General features: G+C 36.6%; 1 long non-coding RNA gene across 1 annotated transcript in view; it reads right to left on the bottom strand.

Annotated features, from left to right (window-relative positions):
- The window catches only part of LOC139594686 (uncharacterized), a 41,063-nt gene extending 29,818 nt beyond the window's left edge, over nucleotides 1–11,245 (bottom strand). The window contains exons 1-2 of the long non-coding RNA XR_011680732.1: nucleotides 11,078–11,245; nucleotides 10,155–10,280 (exon numbers count right to left, since the gene is read on the bottom strand). This is a non-coding gene — a long non-coding RNA (uncharacterized lncRNA). The remainder of the gene's footprint in view (nucleotides 1–10,154; nucleotides 10,281–11,077) is intronic.
- Between the last annotated feature and the right edge of the window lie 1,278 nt (nucleotides 11,246–12,523).

The following is a 12,523-nucleotide window of genomic DNA, read 5'->3' as shown; positions in this document are numbered from 1 at the left end:
AGGAAACAGTCTGTAGAATAAGCATTTTCTTTGAATCACAACAACTCTTTGAATTTAAAAAAGAGGCTTTCCTTGAGAGATTGGGTGAAAAGCATTTAAAACACAGCAATCCTTCCCACTTTCTTCTTTGTCTGAGCAGATGGCTGCTGGTCAAAAAAGGCTGAATTTGAAAAATATTAATTTGTCAGGTTGATTCTGGCCCTCAAATATACAACAATGACCAGCACAGAAATAGCACCAGAGGGAGGCAGGAAATCAGACTGGTGCTTGAGATCTGGTGCTCCTACTGAAGAGCTGAAAAATTATATAGAAAAAAAAGGTGCACTAGAAAAATAGCTCAAAGAAAGTAATCATAGGACCTTGCTGCTCCAGACTCTGGCCATATAAAGGCACTAGGACTTCCTTTGAGCTGGAAGAATAACAGCTTTAAGTCTCAACAGAGGGAAAGAGGGTGCCTGGAATCAGGCTTTTTTGCTAGGGGCTCTGATAATCCAGAGACAGAAGTCGATAGTGAATTCCAGAGCAGCAGCTGTGATGTTTCCATCTGGGGACCAGAAAACATCTGAATGAATGAGAGAAATGATCTAACAATCAATAACTTTTTTCAAGGCATCACAAGAAGCCTTTGAACAATATCAGAAGAAGGAAAAAAAAAGAGAGAAATGCTGTTCTAATGGAGGGGAAAATGAACCCACAAACAAGACCAAATTGACACACAGTATAGCACTGTGTTCACAGGAGTAAAAGGAAGAAGAGTCTGGGAGCTGAGAGCTTCAGTCCAGAAAAATATTATTTAAAATGTTCTTAGCAAGCTTGATTATGGAAAAAAAATCTGCTGATTGTGGTGACAAAGAACTATTGCTTTATTTAATAGAAATCAGAAGTTCTTCCAAAGTCAAGCTTCACATTTTACTAGACCAAAATTTTGTTCTATTATGCAGATGACTGCAACTTGATCAAAGGAAAAAGATAAGATGAAAGATCACCTGTCTGTTAGGTGGCAGGGGGAAAGGGTTAAAAAAAGAAAATGTAAGCAACAAACCCAAGATCCTGGTTCTTTCTCCCTGTAGTCCTTACTGGGACAGCAGTGTCCAGGCTACACTGGTGGAGTTTTATAAATTTCCCTTCAAAATGCAGTGTGGAGGAAGTAGAGGATAGTGAGGTCAGAAACCTTTTCTTGTTATCTCATACCATTCTCATAGGGAAGGTGTAAGCTGAAAAAGCAGACAAAGGAAGAAGGAAAAAAAAAAAACCCAAAGCCTGTTTCAGACCAAAGAAGGCTCAACAGTCGAACAACCTGCAATAGAACAGAAATCAGCTCAGGTATTTGAGGTTGAACAGAGTTCTTTTATAACTTACAGATGGCTGAAATCATTCATAGGATTTAAGAATTTTCTGGTCTTGGTTAGTGTCCAGAAAGTCAGGAAACAATAAGAAAAAACAGCTTTTATAAGTACTCCAGGTATAAATAGTTTCCAGGGAGCATTTATATGTTGTGTAGAGATAAACTTCAACCCAGAGTGATGCAGTTGCAAAGTATTCATCTCCCTGCTAAAGTGGGATATTAAATGGAGGTGTTTTCATGGAGTAAATGAGACCTGCTGCTTTGTGAAAACATCACAAAATAGCTGCCCAGCCTTCTCCTTGATAAACCTTCTGGCCAGATAACTGGTAGAGAAGCCACAGAAAAAAAAACCCCAAATAACAACTAAACAAAACAACCAGCAGATGTCAAAAAGTCCCAAATGCAAAATCATTTGGTCAATCTCCAAATTCCTCAAAAATTCTACTGTAAATTCTCTTGGGCCTTTCTATGTCATTTGAATTTTTTAAAATAATTGTTGGGGGTTTTGTAATAAGAAATGTATTTCATACTTCATACTTAGTAATATCACTCTAACACACCCTACTTTATTTATAAAAGGAACATATGTAATGTCTAGTCCATATAATTACACCAAAAAAAATTCTGAAAAGCAAATGAAATTTTGACAGGGTTTGCAGATGGTCTTAGGGGAATGGATTCCTCATTTAGTTCATTTGGAGTCCAGCAAACTCTGCTCTTTCTTCACTGGAAAATTGCATGTCTTCAGGACACTGTGGATTTGCTGTGTCTTGAGTCTCTAGCATTCTGGCCAAGACTTGTCTCATTTAAGTGAGAGATAATTACATTACAACAGATAATGGCATCCTATTTTGCATAATTCTGCAAAATAGGAGATGAACTATTGTTTGAGGTAATAAGAAAGTCAGTTCCCAGCAGCCAGGTGCTGTCAGAAGGCACCAGTCTGTGGGGCAAGGGCAAGCAGGGAGGTCGATTTCTGGGAAGGATCACGGGAGCTCCTGCTAAAGACCAGAACTGCTCTGCCTAGTAAGCATCCTGAGAAACACTTCCTTGAAACACAGTTGAAAATAATACTCCTCATATTTTATGTCAATGGGTAATTTCAAAGATAAGCCACAGCTCTCTGTGTATTTTTATGAGGGTAGGAAGCAGGGAATGAAATATTTCAGAGCACTAGAAGATTAATATTACTGTGGGATTCAAAAGTTCTGGTGCAGTTTAAACACTATTGTAATGAAACTTGGTCTCTCTGTGCTGTGAAATACACACACCCTAATTATTTCATGACATTTCTCACACAAACACAAACGCAGAATATTTTATCACATTAAATAATTTAAAAAGTCATGGACAGATGAAACACCATCAAGTATATGAACTTTAAACAACATCTTTTTGAATCACCTGAACTCTACAACCTTCCAACCTCCCCCTGCTACAAAAGCATAATTTAATGTTATGATTTTCAATTTCTAAATGTATGGCAATTAAGAAATGCTGAATTCCATGACATGGGAATCTGTAATCTTTCCAGAATGGATCAAGTCTTAGATTTACAAATTATGTCTTACAACAAAAGATATAATTCAGATGTTTAAGGCTCCTGAGATGCTTAATCAATAATGCTCTGAGAAAATGTGTTTTTAGAGTCTGTGAGCCACTACCCAACAAAAGCTGTAGGTTTGTAGCAGGAATGTTGCTATCTTCATGTGGAAACTCATCAATGCCTATTGACATCTCTCTGTTTAATTGCAATTTAAATCATGGTGTATTTCATTAGGTCTCAAAATGGATTACAATGCTCCATTAATTTTGTAGTTATGTATGGGAAACTTCTACTAGTGACTCCATGGGTCATATATAGGCCTTGGTTTGTGAAGGGAGCTCCTATTGACATCAGTGTGAGTTCTGCACATGGACTGAAGGCATGACACGGCCCATTATTCTCAATTTTCCATAGTACAGTTCTCTCAGAGAACACATCACAATAGAAATTGCTTATCTGGGATGCATTAATAAATATATTCCAAGTTTATTATCAAGATTGAAAAAATTCAAATATTTTCTGTATCCACATAGTCACACTTTTTCTAAATGATATTGTCTTTCCTTTTTATTCGTTTCAGATATAACATACAAAACCATCCACATGAAAAAAAGAATCTGCTGGTGAAAAAACACATCACTTATATTACCAGAAGAGGAAATCAACAATAGGTCTCAACTAGCTTCAACTGGGAGCTCTGTCATTGATTTCAGATAGAAAGAAATCATTCTATGGAAGTTTTCTACCATTCTATTTCACAATAGTGAGAAAACTTGTTTTAAAAAAATCTTAGGTACATGTTGGCCAAAGATAGACTGGCAAGTAATAGAATGAACTTGAAGGGTGTATTCACTAAGGAGAGACAGAGCACAAGGTGGTGCAAAGCAGGATATAATCAGCAATGATGGTGAAAAACTTAGTAAACAAAGATATACACATACTCATTCACCTCATGAATGGCACCTCATGAATTACACCACTGCCCACATCACCCAGAACCTCATTTCCTCTGATTATAGCAAATCATTAGAGTGATATGCACCCCCCTGAGAGAAAATGAAACCTGCCAGTGAAGCTGAAGTGGTCCTGACTCCCCAAAAACTTCATGACCCACAGCTCTTTTTTCCCTAGTGGAAGATGGACTCATGAGGGATTGGGAAGGAGTTGCTTGTGTAAAATGAATATAATTTAAGAATTGCATGGAGGGGAAAAGCAATGGACCATGACAGTGCTGAACTACTTCCTATGTATCCAAATGGTGTTTTTTCAGGACGGATAACCCATTGTTTACTTATTATATTGAACTTGTTAGTCATTGTGGTATGGATCAAAGAAATTGCCATGGCTCAACAAGTTGCTGCAAAGGTTTTTATGGACACTTTTGATGGACTAGATGTTCCTGTGCTGAAATATCATGCCCACATCTTTGATATTACATGGGGGAGGAAAATAAACCCTATGAGAAATGAACAATCAACACGGAAAATGCAGATGGATTTGAACAACATTCTGACTCCAGTAAGAATTTTCCCAGTAATGAATTCCATTGCCACCATTAATTCCAGCTGGAAAATAGAGGTTTTGAGCACAGTCAAGAAGAATCCATCAGCAATTGAAAAAGTCACTGCACCTATTTAAATCCACATCATCTTGTGTGATCCATTTTTACAAAGCACATGCTGAGTGCTGTGTATGAACCAACGTAGTCGTAAGTAAGACAGGAAGTGCAGAGAAATCTGATACTGGAATAAAGAGAAAGCTGAAGCTACCAGTGAGGATAATGCTGAACTCAAACGCTTGCTGCACTTCCTCACTAAGGATTGGGCTTAGCCACATTAGAGCCACCTACTCACCACTGAAACCCTCCCTCTTGCTATTCTCCTCAGCCCCTTTAGTCTTGTGCTGCAGAGGAGGCATGAGGAAGTTTTGAAAGGTGCTTCCTCTTAGTGTCAAGAAGCTTTCTCATCATCACCCATTGTCCCTGCTCCTTCATTGTGCCTGTGCCTGGGAAATTCAGTCCTTCTCAGCACTCTCATGGCTGGCAGAGTTGGATGGGAGGAGCATGGTGCTGAGCTGTGGGATGAGCAGATGAGTGGAGCCTCTGAAGAAGACCTCAGTTCTCTTTCTGCTCTGGTTAGTGACAAATTTCTATAGAATTGATGATTGTCAGAAAGAATGTCCTGTCTTTTGGCAGTGCTAAGATAGCACACTGGCTATCTTTCAGCTGCTGCATTCATTGTTAAGATAAGCCTTTTTCATTCAGGAGTGTCTTAAAAGTGTGGATTCTGCCCCTACTTTGAATCAGAGAATGCCCTTTTCCTCAGGCAGGATACACCTGGGACCAGCAAAGTCTGACTCCCACCTAATCAAGGAGCAGAGGAGCTATGTAGGAAGGCCATGCTCAGTAACTACTAGGCAGAAATGGGCCACTGGAGAGCCTGCCAGCTCTGGGATGGATCCACTGCCTCACACCACCTCAGGCTTCCTCGTGCCTTGGCAAAGGGACCAACCCAGAACACTCAGGGGAAGGGCTCTCATTTCAGGGACATTTCACACATTTGAAACAGGAATTGGTGAAGTACAGAAGTCTTTGTACAGAAGTGTCAGTGTCAGAAGGGGGAAGGGAAAAAATAACTAAATATTCACATTTAAGGAAGTATTAGAACTTAAATAGCTGTAGCTGTGGTATCTGATATCCTGCATTCTGTTAGGCAGCAGCCACAGAGAAATTAAATCTGTTCTCTTGCAGTCCATGTAATCATACCTGAGTACAAGTATTAGTGGATCCAATCAGAAGAGCAGAACACTTTAGGTGGTGCATAGCCATAGACTAAGTCTGGGTAGTAGAATTTTTACTTTTTCATATATTTTTTAAATTACATGGAAATATTAACAGAGTTTCTTCTTCTGATTTTTTCTTTAATGACTGCTTTCAAAAGATAGTAAATAAATTAGCCCTTATTAATCATGAAGCAAAAGAGTAGTTAGTACTTTTGATCCATGTAATTGACATAAAAAGATAATGTGTGAAATGCATGAAGCATGTGCATCATGAGTGAGTATTGTCATCAGCAGTCTTGCTTTTCAATAAAGAAAAAATTGTTTGGGGAAATTGGTCAAATAGCTATTGCTATTGCATCCACACACTGCTGATTTCTAATATTTTTTCTAAAGATCAGTAATGATATTCTATTAGGGTGATGAGACCAGAATTAATTTAAATAACTTTGTGCCTGATTCATGAAAAACAAAAAAATGCCTCCACAGCCAGGGGCCATTATTTCTGTAATTTTTCCATGCAAAAGTCATGGTCTGTATTCAACTTCCAGCTCAAAAAGACAAGTTTTCAATTTATACAGATAGGATTTTATCTTCACAATCAGCTCCAGAGGAATGACCTAACTACTAAAAGGAAAAACCCCTCCACTGTCTAGCTCAAATATACATCGATCACACAACAAAACTCAAAAAAATTTTCTTCTAAAATCTATTTATTTATACACACCCACTCAAGCTGCAATCAAAGAGTAAAATAGGCAGACAGAAGAGATCTGATACATTGATATATAAACAGACCGTTTGCCTTTAGGCATCAGTATAATTCCCATTAGTAAATAAATAGAAATGCCAAAAATTTTTATAAACATCAATCTGAATAAAGATAGGAATTAAAGTAAAACTCAGAGACGTGTTGCACTTCTCTAATGTACAAGCAGTGTTCAACAGCTCCCGTTTGCTTGTTTGCTCACAGCACATCTCAGCAAACTGTGGCAGCCTTGTAAACACCGCTTTCATTTTGCTCCTTTGCTTGCAATCTTTTTTTCTATCGTGAGCAAGAGCTGTGTACCTTGGAGAGATATCCCAGCCAGCTGAGGGACAAATGATGTGGGTAGCATAACTTTATGAAAGTGCAGTGGTTAAAGGAGCTGTATGAGAGATTCTGCTCAAACAAAATCAGATGAGTATTTCCTGCTGGTTAGAATATTCCTGTGAAGGCCAAATCATATCATATTTCAAATCTGGCAGAATATTTACAATATTATTTTTACATTTTCCGGTATGATTTTTATTAAAGTGTATACTTGTTCAGTAAAGAACAAGCTCAAACCACCTACCACAAAGATATTATCCACACTTGTGCTGGAAAGTAGTTTGCTTTCTAAAGTTACAAAGAATATTTGAAATTAATAGAAGAAAAACAACAGGGGAAAAAAATATCTCCTCAGTTTGTTTATAGTGTGCTTTTGACAGAGCTTTCTGTGTGGTCAGTGTTAGCGTTGCCTTTCGTTTCCCTTCGTGTGTGTGTGGAACTTTCACAGCCACAGAGAGATTATTTGTAAAGATATATATATGTGTAATTGAAAAACCACAAAACCTGGCCAAAAGATGCAGCGGAGGCCAACTTACTGAATTTTAATCCTGTTTTTAAAGGAGTAGTTTGCAATTTTTTAGGGGTTGCTTAAACTTTTACTACATAAAAACCTGCAAACTGTGATATTTCTTTTTTTCAGAAAAGTTTTCTTTCCACTTCAAATATTAAATCTCCATGGGGAAAATTTTCTTCAGGTGTAAAATGTTTCCTGAAACGAAACCTACTCCCTGCTTTAATATTCCTATTTCAAGAAAGTAACTTACTGATCCCAGATGACAGTGAGGATACAAACAGAAAAATCTCTTTCACATCATTTGTTTAATGAATTTTAATAATACTTTACTGCTTTTTTTTTCCAGGAAATGCATTTCTTTCTAAATGCTGCTCTCGGCAAGATAGAAAAGTGAAAAAGAAAAAGGTTCTTATTTGAGTATGGATTGCAGGATCAGGCCCATTGATCTTGGCTTACTTTCTGCTTAGCTTGCAATATAGCAAAAAAATATTAAAGACTCCTAAGGCCTTTCTCAGGTACATATACTACAGTTTCCTGCAGCTATAAATCCTTTTGGTTTAAAGAATTTCATCCTAATTACCAAAAATGTACATCCAAGCTCAAGGCAAATTCTTTCTTACTTTTTTTTTTGCAATTTTAATATTAGCTTTGCTTCTTAAATAATTTCTTCAAGATCTTCAGGCTGTTTTACACTTTACTGTTACCTTTTTATGCATTTTCTGTCCTTAGATTTCTATTTAATACTTGTTTATGCATTTCTCAATAATTTTAAAACATAACCTCAAAAATAAAATCGTAGCTTTTCTGCTATGAAAACCTTTTGCTTTAATACAAATACAGTGATTTAAGCACCCTTCTGGGGTTTTTTAGCTGTTAGTGTTCCTGGTCTCAAATTTTAGCATCATTATTTAAAATGAAGGAAAAAAATCAACTTGCAATTTAGACAGTTACCAAATTACCAAAACTAGTGCAGCAACTCTTAATGAGTGAAACCATTAACAATTTTCTGACTGCAGCCCCTGTTCAAATACCTTGGACACCTTGTTAGCACAGAATGAGGTGTTCAATCAAGACACTGGGAATTGGAAGTACCAGGGCACAGTTTTGAGTGGTGATTACAAGGGCATGAGTGTGAGTGCCAAAGTAACAGTCTTCTACACTGCAGGAAGCTGAGAAACCTTCAAGTCTACATTTGTAAATCAGCCTGGATGATTACAGCAGTCACAAGCAAAGAACATATGAAACAATTATTTGCACCGTTCTTTTTTAATTTGCTCTTAAAATGAACATAGTGATATTAAGAGCCATTAGTGCTTTGTCTTTGAAAATTTCCTGAGACTTCATATCTTTCCAAGCAGCATCTTAAATTGCTTAAAAGTATAAATGTAACAAAGAACTATTGTTTTCTGATTGTTAAATCCCTTTCACATCAATAATCTAAGCTTACATTAGCATTCAGATATGTCTTTGAATTTTCTTAGAAAGTATTTGTTTCATATGCAGAAGCAATATGATTTTAACCTTTCTACTTTTCTCCTTCTAATTGCTGTGACAAAGACAGTTTGCCTTTCTTAAATGAGTAAATTTTAAAAACAAATTTTGTCACATTAATATTTTGTTGCAGATGTAGATCTACTTCCATTTTATTTAAGCAAGAGATTACCACTCTTTGGTGTTAACTTTGCTACTTTAATTTTATAAAAAAGTCCTTTATAATAGTTGCCATACAATCCACCCAGTTTTTTTAAACTGTAATCCGTGTAGAAATAACCCTGAACATTTCTAAAACTCATATTTCAGGCACAATACTTGTGAATAGGAGTTTCTTTCATATTAAAGATAAGGAATTATTGACTAAGGAGGGGATGAGAAAAAGCAAAGAATTAAATTATTTCCAGTGAAAAACTGGAAAAAAAAGATAATTTATTTTTTAAAAATTCAAAGTATCCTGATACATTCCTATACTTCATCGATATATATAATAAATATATAAGTAATTCTAATATTTCACTGCCTCTGGTTTGAAGAAATAAATTGTGGTGGAAAGTATCTAAAAACTGCTGCTTTAATTTAAGAGAAATATAATGTTTCTGCTGGGAGTTTTTTAGACAGCTCATCTAATGCCTTTTATAGAAATAAGCAAAGTATATTATGGGCTTAATTAGCATCTCAGCTGTACTAATTGCTTATATAAATAGCACATAGAAATTCATTTTTGTTCTTTTTGATCATCAAGAAACATTATGCAAGAACTTTTCACACAGGACCTTTTTCTTACATGCATTATTGTAGGAAAATTAAATACTTATTTCAAATTAATACATTTTTGTAATAATTATTTCCTTGCATAATTCTATTTGAGCCTTGCAAAAATAGCTAGTTTTCCAATTTTAAATTCATCATTATGGCTAAAAATCCTGAAATCCTGTCATATCAGTCTCTGGCTTTACTACTGGTTTCTGGAAACTCCTCAGAACAAATCTTTTAGCACTACAAGAAACAGATAATTCTTATTCTCTATGTAATATTTGAAGACTCAAAAATTATTAAAACAATACAGCCAGCCTGTACTAAAACAAAACTCCAGACTGTGATGTACTTCACTGTTAATGACACACTGGGGAACTAAATTATGCTGTAGGGAATGCAAAAGTGCAGCACTAGGAATCTAAATTATGCTGTAGGGAATGCAAAAGTGCAACATCTCTGCTGCTATTTTGCGCTTGGTTTTTTTTTTCTACGTAACTTTAAATTATGTATTGCTGTAAATTTTGTACTTGAGGGTGCCGAAGCTTTCAGGTTATATTATAAAGTTACATAGCACTTAAAAACATAGCTGAATATTCTCACCCCTCCCCCGCTGCCCAGCTATACCTACCAGCAGCTGAAAAAAGCAGTAATTGAAATTAAAGGCTCCTCCAGCACGTAGGAACGTCTGGGTTTAATAACCGGAGGGGTTTCAGGTGCAGAGGGCGCTGTTGTTCGTGTATTCTGCAAGCATTTCCTGAGCAGGGAGAAAAACAGGGATCCACCAGTTTAATGTTTGTATTTTTAAGGTTTCCATAAAATGTCAGTGGAATTGCTGACATATAGATGCTACCTTCCACAGTATGTGATGAGTTTCCTGAAATAAATCCTTTTCGTGGCAGTCTAGAAGGGGGATGCCAGCTATCGTCGCCAAAGTGAAATGTTTTTCACTGTTTCCACTTTACAGTCCATTTACCAAGATTTCATAACCCAGCCACAAGGTTCCTTCCATGACACATTTTCATATAAGGATATTTCAGTTATTTTCATTTTGAAAGCACACCAGATGTGTTTAAGTGTAACTTGCATTGCAAAGTGTGAAAACAATTTGAAACACATCACTTTAGTGGCATTCTTCAGCATTTCTTTCTTTCTGAAATATTCTTTGCAGTTCATACCTAGTTGTTTCAGGTGTTTTGCCCATAACAAATTATTAATTACCTATACCCACAAAAACCAGTAGAATATACCATTTCCATCTTGAAATAATCTTCTGCACAATAACTTTTCTTTTGAGTTTTACCTATGCATTTCTTAGCATTATACCTCCGCACATATAACTAACAGCTTTAAAGACATTATTAGCTCTTTGAAGTAAATTGTTTTCTAAATCCCTATAAACATACTACATATTCTCATGCATTCACATTTTCTCTTTTCCCCCCACTGCTGGAAAAAAAAACTACCATGCCTAAAAAAAAGAGTGGAAAAGTGGAAAAAAAAAGGTAGAAAACTTAATGACAATTTAGACCCACAGAAAGCCAGGAAACTTACAGTTACCGCTGAAATTTTGGTTTAAACTTGAATAATTCTAGCTAAGGTGTTTGGCTGGACAGGAAAGGATGGTCATGCTGCAGTCCTTTTCTGGAGTCACTGGAAGTTTGATCTCAGTGGGAATTACAGATTCAGGCATCAGACATACTGGATCAGCTCCTGTACTGATTTTCCTGTGTTACCTAAGCCAAACAGGGTGTATTAAAGCCAAAGCAACAGGCTTTGTCCAGTTCCAGGCTGTGACTTGAAATCAAACTAAACTGCTCAAGCAATTTTATTAAGTTCAGCATTTATTTACCTATAAAATCTGACCTTATCTAAAAAGTTATTACTTGAAAGAAAGGAATTGAAGAAGACTATGTGATATAGTGTACTTTTCTTCTCTAATAAATTTTATTGACTCCTGTATTGCAGTACAGTCTAATGCATCTGCATTTTAAAGTGTCTGAAAGCATCCACCTGGGAAATCTGATTTTTAAAATGAAGCTACTAGTTTAACAATAAATTTTGGGAGAAATAAATTTTTCATGTGTCACTCCTGCCATGGGGCTCTCCAACATTTGCAAAACAAATTCCACATTTCAAAGAAACAAAAACCCATCAGAATACGTGGCTGACTGAAACTCTTTGCGTGAGGTTTGTGCTCCCCGTTAACCAAAACTTTACCTGGTTAAAACAGCGCCTACATTCTAATAAAAACCAGCCATTGATAGTTTTTCTCCTTGAATCGACGCTCATTCAAAAGTTTCCCACCTGATAAAGGCTTTAATATAACTGAGACAAAGTTGCATTTTATGATTGGCAAGTTCTTTGCACCCCAGCTACCCCCCAGCCCGGTGGAGTGGGGCTCCGAGATGCATTTTGGCCCTGTCTTTATGTCAAATCACTGCCATCAAAACAATGGCGCACATTACAGGAAAATCTTGTGCAAATGAGCCATAATGGAAGTGAATGACAATCTTGTAAGACCGTGCAGCAGGATTCTCCTTTGATCTGAAATATTGTTAATCTTTCTCAAACATAACACTAAGTATACTTGGCAAATCCTGGATGAGAAAGTCCCCGTAGTGCGGCTCTGTGGACAGCCAGCCAGGAGCCAAGCACACCCCGCCACAAAAAGAGGCACAGCCACGAGAGAGGAGCACACCACACTCAGCCACGAGCTCTGCAATTGCGACAAATTTGTTTACAATTCAAAGGCCTCTTCACCCATTTCCTTTTCCCGAAAACAAGCTAAACAATATGTTTATTTATTCTTAATAATGGATATTTGCTGCTGGATCACAGCTACATTTAATTAAGAAGCTGCAGTATTTAAGATATTAAAATCCATGTTTCGAAAAAGGTTTGCTTTTACAAAACACAGGCCTTATTTATTCACAGCTTAAGAAGCAGGCTCACTCTAAATTATAGTTTTAATATGATGTTGCAGGGAGAAAAAAATTC

Source organism: Agelaius tricolor, unplaced genomic scaffold (genome assembly GCF_023055355.1).
Source record: "Agelaius tricolor isolate 1412-34295 unplaced genomic scaffold, bAgeTri1.0.p SCAF_12, whole genome shotgun sequence".
In the NCBI taxonomy this organism is placed as follows: Eukaryota; Metazoa; Chordata; class Aves; order Passeriformes; family Icteridae; genus Agelaius; species Agelaius tricolor.
This window is presented reverse-complemented; position numbering and strand designations above follow the sequence as displayed.